We start from the raw sequence: 19,356 nt of genomic DNA on the forward strand, positions 1-19,356 counted from the left end.
ATGGAGTGTTTTCAAAATATTCTAAGAGGGAAGTTAGAAGAACTGAGAGTCAGGGCAGACTTCAATGCTGCTTCTGGCACTAGCTTGCACCCTTCGAATCAAATCTCATTTTCCTTTTCTAGGAAATCATTTTAAATTAGGAGTACGGGGAGGGTGGGCAAGGTAAATGTTTACTAACCCCACAAGTGATGGTCACCAGACACAATGAATTGCAGCCTTGAAAAATGATGGCTATGGCTATCATCCAGAAAGGATCTTGATCTAGTGCTAAATAAAATGGCAAATACAAGATTGGGTACTAAGTTTACATCTTTGCAAAATGATGTATAAGGGAGGAAGACCACAAGGAAACATTGCAAATTAGAGTAAGGTTACAGTAGGATAATTTTTTCATGTATTTTCATATTTTATATAATATTATTAGTGATGTCATTTTTATAGACCTAAGTATAAATAAATAACTCTGGGAATTGAAAAAGAGAGATCCTCCCAATCTCCACCCCCACGAAGATATTTGTCACTTACTGAAGTCTTGAACAAGTTCTCAACTCTGAATTTCAGTTTCCTTAACATTAAGAAGACCATAAAGATCTTATAAGTATTAAGAATTCACTTTATGCAAGATAGCCTAAGCATTTTCACTTGTACTAACACATTTAATCCTCAGTATAATCCAAAAAGTGGGTCTTATTATTATTCACACTTTATATTAAGGAAACTGAGGCACAGAACCCTTAAACTAGATCAGGTAACTGTGAGTTGAGAATCTAAAAGCAAATCAATAGAGACATTCACATCCCATTGCATGGCAGTGGAGTTAGACAACTTAAAGACATGGTTACACAATTGAATCTTATTTCCTGGGAAAGCCCCAATTACAGAGCTGGACCATCATATATACCAGATCTACTTCTTCCGTGGATTCATTCGTTTTGAAAGCTGATGGTAAATCTATTAACTTATGAAGGTGAAGACTGAACATCTGGGTGCTAAGAATATCAAGGTATAATTCATCATTTAGCTGCTTATTTCATTAGAGTTAGTTAACTGGGATTAGTGACCATAAAATTGGGGTTATCAAGGTTGCTTTTGAGATGCATATGGCTAAATTTAGAAATGTATGTTTTTGTCTAAAGCAGTCATTTTGAACATGTTTTGATGTTGCCTCATTTTCCTAAACACCTAGGACTCAAAGGAAACTCAAACACACCATCTCCAGAAAATTTTCTTTAATCTTTCTCTCTTCCATCAGGTTTTCCTCCAAGAACTTAGATGACAGAGATGTGGGAAGTGGCACTATACCTGGAAAGCAAAAATCTACATAGTTATGACTCCTTTTCTTACAAAATATTTTATGTGAGCTAGTTGGTGTCCCTGGACTCTTTAGAGCTCCCTTCCATGGGTTGCCTAGGTCTGCTTTCTGCAGTAGACACTGTTTGCTTATAAGCCACATGTTGCCAAGATAACTCTTAATACGAAAAGGTTTAGCTTCAGTGGAATTTGAAAATCTTTTTTTTTCCTTCTGGTTTATCACCAGCATTTATAAAAACCAGACCTAGTGAGAGTACTAAGTATGGGGACCCATGCATGATCTTGATATCGGGAAAATTTAGCCTGTCCGGATTATTACAAAATCAGAACAGTGAGAATATTCATAGGAATCTGCAAATCTAAGGGATTAGGAATGAATTTTGGCTACTGATATTTTCTTACATGCTGGCTCACATAGAAGCTGAATACCCTCTACTGAATTGGGCATCTTTTGGGCATTTTTGTATGGATACCACTTCTAACAGACCATGTGAACTGGGGCAAGTTATTTAACATCTGTGATCCTCTTAGCTCTCTGGAAATGGAGTGGATTCTGTCAATTCAACACCAACCTTCTTCCCTGGGAAAATCCTAAAATAAGGTTTAATTATTCTTATTCAAATAGAAATATTGTTACTATTAGCTATTTAAAAACACTATGCTATAGCCGGGTGTGGAGGTGTGCACACCTGTAATCCCAGAGACTCCAGAGGCTGAGGCAGGAAGATTGCAAATTCTAGGCCTTAGCAAATTAGTGAGATCTTGTCTCAAAATAAAAAAAGGGCTGGGGATGTGGCTCAATTTTGGAGTAATCTTGATTTCAATCCCTGTAACAAAAAACAACAACAACAAAACGAAAGCAGGCAAGCTTTATTGTGCACCTGTCATTTAAAAAGGGAACCAGAAAATTGATAGTGATGTTTTGGAAGGTGGGGCTGGTTGTTCCCTAGAATGTCTCTGGGGTTCAAGTTCATAATGCCATAGTTATGCTTCTGGTGCATCCCTCTATTTTCTTTGGCAGGTTTTATAGTGTAAAACAAGAATGTAGGTGATCAGTTATGTAAAACCTCATACTGGGATACCACTCAGAAGTTAGGAAGAAGTAAACTCTAGCAAAGGGCCACAAGTGAAAACCATACCAAGTGTAAGTCTTGCTGAGTGGACACTATTCTATGAAGTTTCTCAGTGATTTGAAAAGCCCACTTCCTCTTTCCTTCAGATTCGCTACCTTTAGGTTGACCTCCCCATACATTGTATGATCCCATTCATTTCTAAACGACTAAAGCAAAGGCTGGCACCCTCTCAGGACCAGCTTGCTAAGTGGTTATTTATTCTCCATAATTTAAGGCTTCCTTTGCCAGAAGTCAGAATCCTTCTCCTCCCTCAGAGCACTTTGAATGCAGATCCTCAATGTCAGCCTGGGGCGAGGGAAGACTGGGGGAATATAATTGTGAACAGTTTGTGAACAGTTTCCTGTGGAAGATTCTGACACCTGGAAAAGGTGCATTGATCTTCACGCCACTCTTCAGAGATAATAGAAAGGGGAGGTTGGTGGTTTGGGAGCACCTCTGCCTTAAGAAATAGAAGAAAGGTAAAAAAGAAAAAAAGAAAAAGGAAAGAAAGCAGTTACTTGAGTAACAGACCTAGAAGAAATGAAGCACTGGGAAAGAAAAGAAGATGCAGGACCTGTTTTTCTTTTTCCCTTCTCTTATCATCACTGTTCATTCAACATGTAACTATGCAGGTAAACCACCAAGGAACGAGAACATTTTTGAATGAACAAATGAATGAATGAATCATAAGTCAGTGTTTCCTAAATCCAGCTCATTTATACAATCATCTGGAAACACTTTTTATAATACAGATTCCTTAATGACCACCCTGGAGTTTTTGATTCTTTAGATCACAAATGGAGTCCCAAAATCTACAGTTTCAAGTTGTTTCCTGAGTGATTCTCCTCATCAGCCAGGTTTGGAGACCCCAGACCTATAGTACAACTATCATCTAGGCTGTGTCTCTTCTCTTTCCTTGGAGATTGGGCCCTGCTTTCCCTTTATTTTGTAGATTGATATTAATTCCCTCATTGATCAGACTAACCAATTGGCCTTTCTGCCATCTATTTGTAAGAACATTTTGTAAGAATTTATATCTTATACTCTTTCAATTAAAATAATCAGAAGGCCCCTCCTCCTGTTCTGTCTCAACTGCTATGGAATTGCTGAATCACAAACAAACCAACAGGCCCCTTGCTTGGCTTGATTGTTCATTTTTGGTTAGAAAAGTGGATGCTTCTGAAATTTATTTATTTTTCTTGTACCAGGGATTGAACTCAGGGGCATTTAACCATTAAGCCACATCCCCAGCCAGCCCTTTTTATGTTTTGCATTTTGAGACAGGGTCTTGCTAAGTTGCTTAGGGTCTTCCTGAGTTGCTAAGACTACTCTAAAACTTGTGAACCTCCTGCCTCAGCCTCCGGAGCTGTTAGGATTACAGAAATGCATCTCTATGTCTGACTTATGAATTTTTTTTTAATTGCCAGAATGCATTTTCCTTTTTATTGTTTAGTCATTTACACTTATCCAACAAGTTTGTACTTAGCATCTCCAGCTTACTGGGAACTCTGGAGATACAGAGATGAAAGATGTAAGGAATTCACAGACCGGTGGTAAGTTAGATAAAAAATGATTTTTTTTCAGTTAGATATGGTACAAATGAGTATAACTTAGGAAAGTTGGGGTGTTTATTGGATCAGGGGGAGGATAAGTTGATGAAACAAGTCTAACTCAAAACTTGGTTGATGAGGAAGGGCTCATATACCATGTCGATAGCCATAGTGATGACATTTGAAGAACTTTAGAGAACTAAAAGCAAAACTATGTGTGTGTTCCATGGAGAGAGGGGTAGGTGATGAGACTGGGGGTGTAGGCAAGGATTGTATTATGAAGAAAATTGAATGTCTTCCTAAAATTTTGGATTAAAGAATGGAAATTCCATCTAGGACTTGAGCATGGGATAGATACAAACAATAACAACCTCAACATATGTTTGAAAAAATGTGCCTTCATGGTTGTGGGTGCAATCACCTGAATTTTTCCAAAGCAGACTGAGTGCCAAGGACCTGTGTGAAGTCATAGCCAGAAGATCTATAGAGGGGACAAAAGTTAAAAACTGCAGCAGGAGAAGGAATTGGTGATCCATCGTTTTGCTTGTGTGTGACAGGCATAGCCATGATAAAGTGGGAGGACATTGGAATGATTCTTACACTTGAAACCTTGACCACCTAGCAAATGGTGGTGTGATTCATGGAAATAGCTGCTTGATTCATTTAATCCATGTTCCTGTGACATCCAAAGAAAAAGAAAATGCTGGCAGCCTCCGAAGGTGAGGATCCTGATGGAAACACGTGAACAAGTGGCGTTTTTTTTTTTTTTTTTCAAAGTTCTTATCAAGGTTGAAAAATCTTCTAAGCACACATGAAAGAAACAACAGGGCCAAGACTACTTTGAACTTACTGCACATGATTCCTTTCATATAAAATGTAATTGACAAACACTAATTAAGTCTCCCAGCTTCTCTTTGAAGTAATGTAGGAAATATGTACAGGTGGGTAAACTGAGGCCCCAGGAACTGGAAGGAGAGCCCGAGGATATATGAGGGCAGGTGTAGCATTTGGAAGGACCCTCATATGAGGCCCCTGTTTCTCTGATGAGGCCAGACATAACGTGCTTGTTTCCAAGAAGAGGTCTTCTATCAAGTTCTATGGACCAGGCAGAATGAGGGAGACGGGTAATTTACTCCAAAGGCCAATTTCTCTAACCTTGAACCTGGCAGCCTGAAGCCTCAGAACACGCCCTGCATATTCTTAATTCAGATCTACCATCTGCTTCCTGAAATATTTATTCTCTATTGTATCTCTTCTCATGTTTGCTTTGTCCTCATAACTGGCTGGTGGTAGGAGAGACAGAAGGTGAGAATGTGTGACTTAATGACTGAAAGAAGTAACTTGGGTCATTTTTGTCCCTGATTTTTGCCTTTTTAATATTTTTTAAATTATTTTTTTCAGCTTGGATTCTTTGGTTTAGCATGCACAGATGTTTATTACATAGCATGTGTGGGCACATGGGGAGTTGAACTGTGATACAGGTCCCTCAGCAATTTTGGCCAAGTCCATGGGGGCACTCTGAAAGTAAAATGGTCCTTCCCTGCTATTCTCCGTTGGTTACTTCCACAGATCCATCACTGGGTCACCGGGCAGGGAAGGGCCTATGGAATTCATCCCTGAAGAAGCTGAGGCTGAAGGCTGCACACAGTATCCATTATGAAGAACATCTTCCATTCCTAAATTAGATGCATTCAGACAGATGGACCTTGATCAGTGGGATCTGCTGCTTAACTATTGATTCATCCTACTTGATCCATTAGTTATTCAATAAATATATATTTTGCTGCTACAATGCAGGAAATTTTCTTAGGTACTATAATAATGTGAGATAGAAAAAAATCTCTTTGCTCAGGAAACTCTTAGTCAAATGAGGATGATACAAAATAAATAGAAAAGCATAGAACACAAAATCAGTTAAAAATGGGTAAACGCTTGAGGCAATAAATGAATCAGGTAGAGAGAGAGGAGATGAAAAGTAAATAAACACACACCCATATTTTTTTTTTTGAGAGGAATCAAAGATGGGAACTACTTTATTCTCATCCAATAAGATAAGAAATTTTCCTAATAATCCAGCAAAATACACACATAATTATCAATGTAGGAGGATAAAAGGTTAAGAAACATATTTGAAATTTAGAGAGAGCAACTAAAATGTTATTTTCAGAATATAATCAACTTTCTTTCCGGAAAAGGGAGTGAAATACTTAAAAATATAATTTCTCAGAGAAAAGAACATAATTTTAGAAAGGAAGATATGAAATTAGCTGGATCATAAATAATAAGCATTCTGTACAACACATCAGTACTATCAGGTAAATATATTTAGTCCTCCTTTACTGACTTTTTATTTTAATTTATTTTTTGAACCCATTCTGTCTTTCTTGTTAGAGAATTTTTTTTCACAAAAATTTCTCAAATATAGGTTTGATTGCAAACATTCAGTTGCCCTACTGAGTTTGATAGACCCTTGAAAATTCTGTCTCAGTTAACATTTCCAAGGAATCCATTCAGAGGTGAGTGACATCTTAGACATTCTGCTCATTAGTGTGGCTAACCATTGGTTTTCTATTTCATTTACTACATTTTCCTTTTTCTCTCTGATTTAGCTCTCCGAAACCATTCCGGGAGTTTGCATGAAAGGGGCTATATCATAAATGCTTTTAAGGACTATGTGATTTATACATACAGCACTCATGATTCATGTTTCAAATGGCCATGTTGGTGGATTTTTTTTATTAAATTCCTGATTTATGTGAAATAGATAAACACACGGATCATTCAGAACAAGGGTGTCTATGTCTGGGGGTGGGGAGGGGAAGACAGGAGGGATTTGGATGCATGAATAACTCCCTATTGGTCCTAATGGGATTTACACAGGAAGACTCCTGTATTCCAAGACACAATCCTCTTTCTTTCTCACATGTGGTTAACTATGTTATTGATATCATAACTTTAATTTCCGAGCCTTAAATCGATACATGTTTTAGATGTCCCCCTTAAGGAATAAAGCATAAAAGAATATGCCTTTTTTTCTTCTCCCTCTTCCCACGTTGTACTTGGCAAATAACCTTGACATTCGAAAATGTCTTATCTACCTCTGTCTGATTTTAGATAGCTTGAGGGCTTCAGGTTGGTCTTTCTCTGTGTTAGGAACAGTTTCTTAGGTTTAAGCAGAATTTGCCACCATCTCAGCAGAACATGAGAATGCTTCTTCACAATGAGAGCATTTCATAAAAGATGATCCTTCAACAGGGTTTCCTGCAATAGTAATGAAACCTTTTCAAGCTCCCTCCCAGCTGAAGAAAGGAACTTTCACCCTGCTCAGAGGCGGAGTTGTGTGAGAAAGCGTGCATGTGCGTGTTTCAAATAACCAAACCAATAAGTTCTATTTCTCTCCTTATTATAATCAAGGGAACAACCATTCTAATAAAATCGTGTTCAACAGTTCCTCTATAAACTCCCTCCCTCATCTTAGCTCCACCTGGTATAATATAAAATGTAATATAATTTGGAGGCATTTTTAATAAAACTTTTTTCAGATGACTCTATGTGGCAACACAATTCATTTATAGCTTCCTATTAGTTTGCCTTTATAGAAGTTTTAGACTTTTCTATCTCATGAGGTAAAAAAGTCACTTTTTTTTTTCACAACCACCATGTATGTATTCCTATTGATTTTCTCTGTTTTCTTAGTAGTTTAAATATAAGAATTTAGCTTGCTCATACCACTGTGATCTTAAGATTGGCATTATATATGGGTCTTACCTGCCCTGTTTTTTTTTTTTTTAAATTATAAGGCTGTGTGCTAACGCTACTATTTATGAAGGTAGAAAAAGTAGAAGGAGCTATTTTATAATTATGATTTGTTTTTATTAAAATAGCTGCAGTATTAATCTTTGTTATCCTCAGGGTCAAGATAGGGTCATTTACTCAAAGTGACTTCTTGTGTAGGTCAGATGTTTTAAGGATTTGAGTGTCTTCATGAGAAGAAGGACTGGTGTGGAGCATCACAACAGCATGAGAGAGGGGACTATCCAAATGAAGAAGGATCACTTTCAGCAACTGGCTAACACCCACTGTCAACATTTTGACATCTAACTCCTTCCATTCTTTAAAGGCATGGTATCATGCAAAAGAGGGGAAATGTGTTCTCTATGCAGGCTCTTTGCTTCTTAGATTTTCCACCAATTCTGCTTTTAGCCTCACCTTAGTGAGGCTGGATTTGCATGAATGGTACCACTGCATCTGTTTGACTCATGACCATGCTTCACATTCCTCAATATTGGGCTTCGCATCCTTCTCCTTAGATTTGAGGCCCTTTATAGATGTTAGCCAGCAGAGCTGAGTCCCAACTCAATGTTATTAAAGACACCCTCCACCCCCACAAATCTATGCAATCGGTGGCTCAAGATGCATCCACAGTACTGCCTACTTAGTTTTTGGTATTCAGTACAAAATGCAATAGCAATCCTCTGGTTTGAAATTAGTAAGCATTTAAAAATAGTGAGCACAGCATTAAGCCAAACACGGGGTCTTTATAAATGTAAGATATAATATGACTATACAGGTAACACACCCATGAAGCTAGCCCTGACCTCGGGTACCCCTGGATATGAGAGAAAGAGTAAGGCTGAAAATAGGAATTCTGGTTAAAGTCTGTCTATGGAGAAGTTAGACACCAAATTGTCATTTCTGCTCTATACAGTGGGCTTTCCCCCCCTCTTTCTTTAAGAAAGATGAAGTTGTTTATCATTCAGGATTATGGCTTTGAATATACTCCTGATTTCTGGGCATAAACTTATTTCTCTAATCTCCAGATTTCTTATTTCTAAAATAATGAAATCCAAGATACCTACAAATTGAATTTAATATTCCTAAAACTGTTCAAAAACAAGAAGAAGCTTTCAGAAGTGATCATCATGGGTTTTGAGGTGACCTCCTGGAAAATTTTGGGAATGAAGAAGTTCTTATAATAACCAATCATTAACATTTCTCTCTAATAATGGTTATGGTTTCTCTCAAAATATAGCAATGTAGAAATAGGTAATGGCAATTTGGGAAACTCTGAGATAAGGCAAATCTAAAATGAATGGAGGCTCAGGCATTAAAAGCTATGTGATCATGAGTAACCATTTACTGATGTGCTCAGTAACAGTACTTGCATCAGAGGATTGCTGATGGAATAAATAAGATGGTACATGAATGTCCCTTCTCAGGATGCTTGTAAAATACTATGCATTCAGAAAATGCAACTGGATATGGAAGAGGAAGAAAGAGGAGGAAGAAGAGGAGAGGCTGATGATGGAAGTCATAGTTGTCAAAAAGGTGGGGGGTGAGTTGAGACCAATCTGTGCTGTACTACATGTGAGAACCCTTGACCAATAACTTAACCTCTCACTTTTGGTGTCAGTCAGTTGTGAGTAACAAACTACTCCAAAACTCCGTCACTTCAAAGAATTGATTTATTCTTGCTCATGTGATTGTGCAAGATTCAGTCAGTTTAGGTTGAGTGATTATGCTTCCAGTTTCAGATCTAATTGGCCTGACCACTGACTGTCAGCTAGACAGTTACCATTTCAATACTCCTTTTAGATTAGTGGTCTGGCTAGAGCATACTTTTCATGGCAATGGTGGAAGCATAAGAGAAAGACTCTTGGTGAAAATCCATTTCAAATTCTGCTGACATAAGGCTGTGAACATTCTCTTGGTCAAAGCAAGTCACATAACTGAGGCTACAGACAACAGACAGCTGCAGGAAGCATACTCTAATAGGAGATTGTATGGCCAATGTGTGGATACATAGAAGAAATAGAACTAGGGCCAATAATTGATTCCTTACATGTAATATGGGATTGTCTTTTTCTTTTCTTTTATAAAATGAAGTACTTGAGACTGGATAATTTTATAAGGAAGAGAAGTTTATTTAGATCATAGTTCTGGAGTTTCTGAGACATGATAGTGGCATGAACTCTGCTCTGGTGAGCTCCTCATGACAGATGGCATCACAAAGGTGGGAGTTATATGAAAGACAGCACATCATGTGACAGGCAGCCAAAGGGGTTGAAGAGTAGTCGTGCTTGTCCTTTTATAAGGTAACTCTCAAGAGAACTAACCAAGGGTCCCATAAGAACTGTTAATCCCTTCTGAGTCCTATGTTCTCTACGACTTTAGGCCCCACCTTTTAAAGGTCCCATCACCTGTTAACATTGCCACAATGTGGATCAAGCTTCCAGCCCATGAACCCTTGGGGGACAAACCACATCCAAATCATAGCAGGGGGTTAATAAAATGACGGCCTCAAGTCAGTAGACATGAGGATTAAATGAGATAATCCATGCAAAGCATTTAGCACAGTGTAGGCCCATGATTAGCACTTAATAAACGGCAGCTGTGTTTGTAACGATGACTCTGGCCACTAATAAGAGATTTTTTTCAGAAGAGAAAAGCAGATGTAGGCAAAGGGAGTTGGAAAAGTGAAGCTCTTCACCAGGCCTTAGAAGATGAACAGAACTTTCATGAAAAGAAGGGGGAAAGTGTTCCTGGATGGGGAAAAATAAAAGCAAAATGCCCAAAGGCAAAATCATGTGCTTAAATCATGGAGTGTGTTAGGAGTTTTAGGTGAACTCACCATTCTTTATTTCCATTCACTGTTCTTTTAAAATCCTTGAAGTGACTTGTCCTTCCCAGCCCTGCTGTTTGTTTGGAAAGAGAACAGAACATGTGCATATAATAAACCAGCTGTCAACCTGTGTGCTCTGCTAGGGACTTCCTCCAGCATTTCCCTTCTCTGGGCAGGTGCTGCTTCCCATGGATCTGCTTCCATCCTGAATGGAAAGATTGTCCACAGAACTCCAGGATGCCAGAAATTATGAAAAAAATTCCTTGAGGGCTCAATTCCACCTTGCATGCTCTCAAGAATAGTTAGTGCTTAGACGCAAAGCCCCAGGGAGGGTTCTGGGTCTCTGACTTCTGTGGTCCTCCATGAGCAGTGAGGATTTAAGGACCCTGTGAGCAATTCATATGGTAAGCTCTTCCATTCAAGCTTCTTGCATGTATCATGTCCAGTTTTCCCAGCCCCCACCATTGGGGCAGGCCACTGCCTTGATTGCACCATGAGGTACTGATTAACTCCCAGGGCCAGGTTGTCCAGGCAGGTTAGCATCCCCCTCAATAGTCACAGCCTGATGAATGACAAGGGGCTTCTCTCCCCTCCTATGGAACATAGGTGCACTCTGTGGGTGTTCTTATGAAGACAAACCTTTAGAAAAATCATACATAGAATATAGTCAAGCTTGGCACCAGAGCTTGGACTTCTTCCACCTTTAACACTGTCCTCTCGTCTTCCCTCTCCTGTCGTTCTTCCCTACCTGAAGAAGCCCGATGGAAGAAGTCCAAGCTCTGGGCCCAGCTTGACTATATTCTACGTATGGCCACCAGCAGTTATTAACAAATTTGCAGTGTTGCGGATAATGTGGTGTGCCACACAGAGTCCCCTCTGCAGATCTGAGGCACTCAGTCCCCTAGTTGCTGGGAATGAGCTGCTGGCTGCTGATGCCTCTCAACTTTGTACCTCTCTGATCACTGTCCTCAGGTCTAGAGAGCTCTATGTCCAGGGTTGTTTTGCCTTTCTGGGGACTGCCCACATCCACGACTAGTAGATATCTGGGTATGAAGGACAACAGCTCCTTGCCTCAAAGCAAGACAGCTTCAGAGCTGCCCTTGGGGTTGGCTTTGGCTTTTGTTACGATTCATGCCTCACTTGGTCTAAGTCCTTTACTCCTCAACATGTGCTCATCCTGATAACACTCTAGTAATTTCTCAATTTCCCTAGAAACCTGACCTAAGACATCTACGTGGGCTAGGCATGGCTCTTGGCACTTTTCAGACCATGCCACATTTAATTCTGTTTCTAATTTACCTTCTTTGTGCCTATGTCTTCAGTAACTTTTCTACATCAGACACTTTCAAGTTTCTACCTCCAATGCACACCTGTTTTTGAGACTTTCTCAAATGTAATATGCTCAAAACTGAATATGTGACTCCTTTCACCATCTTGGTTCTCTCCAGTATTCTTCCCATCACTGAGTAGCACCAGTCCAGTTGGGAAAACCAGAAATAAAAGAAACATTTTTGACACCTCTACCTCTCTCCATTTGTTCCCTTGTCTAAGTAAGTTATCTTCAGATATAACAGATTAAGCTTGTAAAATATCTTTCAGATTAATTTACCTTACTTGACCCCACTGATGATGAAAGATTCCAGGAATTCTTCCCAGACCTTCTTTTAGAAGTTTCAACAAGTACTTAGACTTATATGAACAGAATTTGATAGCTGTGCCATATTCCCTCAGTTATGGATTCATTATAACATCTCTACAATTAAGACTGACTGAAATGATTCCCAGCCTCACCCTCAGTCATCCTGTCCTGCTCAACACTGGGTTGATCTCCTGAGATTTTATGCAGACCCTAACTCAAATGTTGCTTTCTTAACTTTCTTGTTCCCACAGATCATATGAGGACCCCATTATATATTTTCATATCACCTGGTACTTCCTTGAGTATTATCACAATTACAATTAATTGGCTTCAACATTGTCTCTGCTGTGTTATAAAGGTAACCCCTACAAGGGCAGGACCTCTATGTTGTATTCATTACTCTATTTCTGATGCTTGACTAAGAACATTCCCATAGTTAGTGCTCAATCAATATCAACAAATACATGTTGATTCCTTTGTTACTTAGTGGGAAGTTAGTTGTACACTCTTATTGCCTGGGGTTAGAAAGCTGGACTGTCACTTGTATCTGGATCAGGAAATTGGTAGGGAAACGAGTTTGATAACTTGTTATTTGCATGGGATCTTAATCCTCAAAACAATAGGTTTCTCTAATAAAACAATAAGTTACTGGAAATGTGGAGTTTTCAAAACAAACTCTTGCTGTCAACCTTTACACTTTTGTTATTACAGGTGTGACCTTCCCAGCTGTTCTATAATATTTTAAATATGCTTGAAATTATTCATTTACTATTTTAAGTAACTTTCTGAACACCATTGTTGTTTTAAAAATATTTTAGTTAAATCGTTGTTAATACACTAATTATTATTTTGCAGAACTATGTTCCTCCAAGAGTTCTTGTTAGACTCTCATGAGTGCCATTAATGATCATGGTTACTCATTTCCAAAAAGTGATCCTTCAGGAAAATGTTCAGAATCAATTATCTGTATTTATCTAAATAAAGGACACTATTTACTAACTATATTATTCAAAAGTGGCACCTCTTCTATGTCCTTTGTCGTAATTTCCAAATGTGGATTGAACAATTCCCACACTGGAAAGCAAAATGAAACTCTGGACTTGTCTGACATATTTTGTCCTTGTCTATTAATTGCTCAACTGACCTTGTAACTAGCTTCCTCTCTTTGATCTGATGCTTTCTTATTTCATGCTTGCAGATGTTTTACAATGTTCCAATATTTCCCCCCTTGGGTAAACGAAATTCTTTGCAGTGGTTACTGACATAGTTTGCTTGGTCATATGGCTGAATTTGAAAACTTTTTCTAACAGGAGCAACATTTTGGTTGAGGATGAGAAGATTCATCAGGATATGCAATAATTTGAGATGTTCTTTGGATTGCCTGGTTAATGAGTTAACATATATTTTTCTGCAGAAAGGAATTGCTGTGTATATGCTGTAAAACCCGACCTTTCAACTTCATAATGAATATTTTTACAAAGCAAAACTGGTTGTTTTTTTTAATTTTTTTTAAAAGAGAGAGAGAGAGAGAGAGAGAGAGAGAGAGAGAGAATTTTATTTATTTTTTAGTTTTTTCGGTGGACACAACATCTTTGTTTGTATGTGGTGCTGAGGATCGAACCCGGGCCACACGCATGCCAGGCGAGCGCGCTACCACTTGAGCCACATCTCCAGCCCCGCAAAACTGTTTTAATATACTTAAAGAAACACCAGGTTTTTAAAGATTTAGAAAATTGAATTTAAAAAAGTAAGTGTCCCAGGGGCTGGGGATGTGGCTCAAGTGGTAGCACGCTAGCCTGGCATGCACAGGGCACTGGGTTCGATCCTCAGCACCACATAAAATAAAAAAATAAAGATGTTGTGTCCACCAAAAACTGAAAAGTAAAAGAAAAATTCTCTCTCTCTTTAAAAAAAAAATCCTGCCCCAGAACTCACTCAATGCTGTGAGTAGGCATTAATAATTCCCCCATGATGGTCAGCCTTCATGATCTAAATACCTGATAATGGCCTCACCACCATAGAGGAATTAAAGTTCCAACATATGAAATTTAGGGAGACACCCTTAAACTAAAGCATGGTACCAAAGAACAGTTATTAAATTCTTGAAACTGTTAAAGAAGGCATTCGGATTCAATGTCATTATAACTTCAGTTATTATACATTTTTAAATGGCTGGGAAAAAATCACCTTCTACTTATTTTCTGTATCAAAATGGACCCTGGTCAGTGTCTCTTGACACAGCTTGTGTCTGCTGGGGGCAAACGTTCCACTCTTCACCTGTCTGGAAGGCCTGCTGTTCAATGGATGAATTGGGAACTCAGATCTGTGCTTTAAATGCAATCCTGGCCTTGGCATTTAATGGCTTTGATTCTGGCACTTCACCTTCATGAAGTTTAGCTTCCTCCTCTCCTACTAATAAGAATAACTACACCTAATTCTTCAGATACCTGTGTAGATTACATAAAATAATGCAAGAAAGTATACCTTGTTATAAATCTTTAATCAATGTTAACTTTTGATAGTCTTTGAATAAGCTCCATAGACTTTGAATAAGCTCTCTTGGTTGGCCCTCAGCCATTATATCTCTTGATGCAACATTATAGACAGAAAGCGGTATAATATTAGCTTTAGGAAGTCTGCGTTTGCTAGTGTCAGGGTCCTGGTCACATAGCACTTGGGTTTCTCAGAAGTAAAATAACTGGGACCAGATTTGCAGCTTCTGCCAATAGAAACAAACCACTTTAACTTCATTAGCACAAGTTTGCAAATAGGTTTTCAAGCCGGCAGGGCAGTAAAAATCCTATTCAGCTTGGGGCTATTTTGCATTATCTCTAAGGGATACTTTCTCCCTGGAGTGGCCACCTGCACCTCATAACCTGAGAGGGTCTCTCTGCTGAGTCCTGAAGTGTCTACACAGCTGCTGCAGGCAGACCCACGTTCCTTGCATTTGGTATCACAAAGGGAGCTCAAAGTCCAGGGTAGATCTTTGCTGTCATTTTCTCAATTTCTTGCCTGTTTCTTCTCAGGCTTCCCCCAAATTTTCATTAGTCCTCAAACTGGAAGCCAAGAAGCAAAACACAACCAGAATATGCAGTAGTCTTTCTAATTAAACTTTTTTTTTTGTAGTTGTAGATAGACAGAATGCCTTTATTTTATTTGTTTATTTTTTATGTGGTACTGAGGACTGAACCCAATGCCTCACGCATGCAAGGCAAGCACTCTGCCACTGACCTACAGCCCCAGCCCTAATGAAACTTTTTATCAGGGGTAATTATGGATTCGCAGACAATTGTTAGAAATGACACAAAGAAATTCCATGTACTACTTACCTTTTTTCTTCCAACAGTGACCTCTTCTAAATCTCAAGAATAGTATCCAGAATGTTGACATTGATACAGTCAAGATTCAAAATAATTCCATCACCGAAGGATTCCTCTTTTTGACCTTTGATAACATATCCTCTTTTAATTTAATTCTCTTCCTTGACTCTGATTCCAGGAAAGTACTAATCTGTTTTTCATTTCTATAATTCTGTCATTTCAAGAATGTAATTTAAATGGAATCGTATAGCATGTACCAATGTTGTCTTTTTCTCATTCAGCATCATGCTCCAGAGATTCATGCAAAATATCATGTGCATCAAGATTTCATTCTTTTTTACTATTTAAGTAGTAATTCACAATATGGGTATACCATTGTTTTTTTTTAACTGTTCATTCATCTGTGTTGTTTCCATATTTTTCAGATAATATGAATAGATTTGCTGTAAATGGTTACATACAAAATTGTGTGACCCTGAGTTTTTATTTTGCTGCAATAAATGCCCAGAGTGCAATTGCTAGGTTGTATTGGAATTGCATGTTTAGTGTTTAGAGAAACTGCCCAACTATTTTCTAAAGTGACTGTACCACATATATTTTACCAGCACGCTATCGGAATGTAGTCTACTGCACCCTCACTAGTATTTAGTGTCATCACTATTTTTCATTTTAGCTATTCTGATAGACGAGTAGTGATATCTCATTGTGGCCTTCATTTGCATTTTCTTAATGGCTAATGGTGTTGAGTGTCTTTTGCAATCATCTTTTGCAGGTGGTATAATTTAAGAGCTGGAAAGAGCCAGAGGGGGATCCACTTCAATAATTAAGCCCCGAATTTATTTATTTGGATGAGAGTCAGTTCTAAAAGAGAAAACACACGTTTCAATTTGAGTTCATGTCTCCTGAATCTAAGACCAGTGATTTCTAAACAGACCCCACCAGGGCTGCTTTGTTTGATCTGTTTGATTTGGATGATAAGATAGAGCTGTTTGATGGCTGGTTAAGAATGTGTACTAGTGATGCAGTGACACTCCTGCATAGTATCTGGCAAACTAGTACTTACTGCAAATACAATAAATCACTAAATATTTTTGCATACATGCATATGCAAATACATTCATATCTAGTCATGTGCCACATGACATTTGGGTCAACAACAAACCACATATATGATAGTGGTTCCCTAAGATTATATTGAAGCTGAGAATCTGGGTTCAGTGGTGCATGCCTGTAATCCCAGTTTCTCAGGAGGCTGAGGATTACAAGTTCAAGGCCAGCCTTGGGAAACTTAGCAAGACCCTATCTCAAAATAAAAAGTAAAAAAGCCTGGGAAAGTAGCTCAGTAACAGATCACCACTTAGCTCAATCCTCAATACTATGGAGGGGGGAATTATACCGGAGCTAAAAAATGCCTATTGGCAAGTAATTTTTCCCTGCCTTTTTAGTGTTTAGATATTTTTAGATGCACAAGTTTTTACCTTTGTGCTACAATTGCCTATATAGTCAACACAATAGCATGGTGTACAGGCTTGTAGTTTACTAATAATAGATTTTACCATATAACCTATGTGCATAGCAGGTCATGTTTTTTAGGTTATATAGGTACACTCCACAATGTTTTCTCAATGACAATAACTACCTGACAAAGTATTTCTCAGAGTGAATCTTCATTGTTACATGATTATATATGCAAATTTCTGTGTGCATTTGTGTGTGTGTGTGTAACCTTTCACAGCAGGAAAATAACTAAGAAAAATCTTATCATTTCAAGTTAATAAGTTTATTTTATTTTATTTTTGTGGTACTAGGGATTGAGCCCAGGGGTGCTTAACTACTGAGCCACATCCACAGAATTTTTTTAATTTTTTTAAAATTTTGAGACAGGGTCTTGCCAAGTTGCTTAGGGCCTTGCTATGTTGCTAAGACTGGCTTTGAAATTGCAATCCTCCTACATCAGCCTCTCCATATGCTGGGATTACAGGTGTGCACCACCATGCCCAGCTTAATATCTAATTTTCGTAGGCATCCCTTTAAGTACTATCAAAAAAGAAAAACTCCATCACATATCTCTTCACAGGAGATATCAGGAAGCACAAAACATTACCTCACATGTCATGCACAAAATCTGATGCTAAGCAATCAGATACTAATAAATTAAGAAAACATTTATAACAAAAAGTGTTTATACTCTTCAAAATTATCCAAGTCATGGAATTCCAAGAAGAACAGATACACTTCAACATTAAATGTCGAGAGCCCTCTGTGGGCTATATGTGTACTATGTTAGTACAACACAGGTTAATGAATGGGAGAATCTGGTGTCTGGGAACTTCCAGTGGACATTTCTTCTGTTTGACTGCCCAGACACACTGTGAACCCTATTCTGCTCTGTCCCACACAGCACTGGAGATTGGGCCACCTGCTATAACCACCTAGCCACACTATCCCTCTGAGATGGGTGTGACCTACCAAGACACCAGTCAATATGCTGACTGCAAGACACAATGAAGTAAGACACCACCCCTAAAATCTTATCCCTGACTTTGATGTACCCCCTTAAATAAATTATGGGAGACATTTTCTAATTATCTAGTCCAGCTCCTGTGTGGACTGGACCTATCAGGGGCTCCAACTTTTTGAAACTATCTTTCCAACTTTGTCTTTTGTTCTTCACTAACTATTCTAGACTTTAATTTCTTAGGTGGTTTACACCCTCTTTGGCAGGAAGAAGAAACCCCTAACAAGATGCTGGCCGCCTTCCCATAATTAAAGAGACCTGAAGAGAATTTATTTGGAAGAAGACTGATGAGAAACAAAGGTCATGTGTAATTGAGACATCTAAAACTTCAAAGATGCTATATGAAAAATTGAGACAATTGAAGAAATTAGAATATGGATTACAAATTAATTACATCTTAAGTTTCCTGGTTTTCATCATTGTATTGTGCTTTGATCTTTGTATGAGTGGTACATTGGCACAAAGTTCTTGATTTTAGCAAATCAGTACTAAATTATTCATGTAATGTAATGTATGCAATGTATTCTCAAAAGTTTTAAGACATAAAAATGTGTGTGTGTGTGTGTGTGTGTGTGTGTGTGTGTGTGTGTGTGTTTAGAAAGACAGGAAATCATAAGGCAAATGGAGCAAAAGATAAATAACTGGTATATCTGGATAAAGGGTACATGAAAGTTTTTTGTGGTATTCTTGTCTGTAAGTTTGGATTTATGATAAACCAAAAAATCCCCTTATTCTCAAAAAAAGAAAAAGAAAAAGGAAAAAGGAAAAATAAAAATTGTTCAATCCATGCTGTAGGTCCTAGTATAGAATAATTACTGGAGTGTGTAAGAAGTTCAATGTCCTGATTTGCATATAGGAAACCAGCTTGAAGAAATGGACTATCTATTCAGTTGCTGCTTGGGAAGGTGATGAAGGAGGTGTGTTTTTTTTTTTAATTTTTAATTTTTTTATTTATATATGATAGCAGAATGGATTACAATTCTTATTACACATAAAGAGCACAATTTTTCATCTCTCTGGTTGTATACACAGTATATTCACACCAATTCGTGTCTTCATACCTGTACTTTGGATAATAGATGATCATTTTCTAATGGGAGTCCTGTGGTCCTGCTTGAACTCCTGCCAAACTCACACTCAGGGTAGGGATAAGGAAAGCTGATGGCGCTCTTTAATGATGGGGAAGGAAAAAGAAATGAGCTGAGCTGGTCATTGCAAACCTTTCTGGGAGGTCAGGGGAAGGGTCAAAGTTTACCTGCATATTGTGATTTCTTATCCTGGACC

The 19,356-nt window shown here is 38.2% G+C and overlaps 1 long non-coding RNA gene across 2 annotated transcripts in view; it reads left to right on the forward strand.

The window, feature by feature from the left end:
• Window positions 1-19,100, forward strand: part of LOC308648571 — a 43,150-nt gene extending 24,050 nt beyond the window's left edge. Inside the window, exons 3-4 of one of the 2 annotated variants that reach the window (XR_014021857.1) lie at window positions 17,956-18,063; window positions 18,256-19,100. This is a non-coding gene — a long non-coding RNA (uncharacterized lncRNA). The remainder of the gene's footprint in view (window positions 1-17,955; window positions 18,064-18,255) is intronic. The other variant, XR_014021858.1, reaches the window with a different exon arrangement.
• Window positions 19,101-19,356: the final 256 nt, after the last annotated feature.

Source organism: Spermophilus citellus, assembly GCF_964194105.1.
Source record: "Spermophilus citellus genome assembly, chromosome: 4".
Lineage (NCBI taxonomy): Eukaryota > Metazoa > Chordata > Mammalia > Rodentia > Sciuridae > Spermophilus > Spermophilus citellus.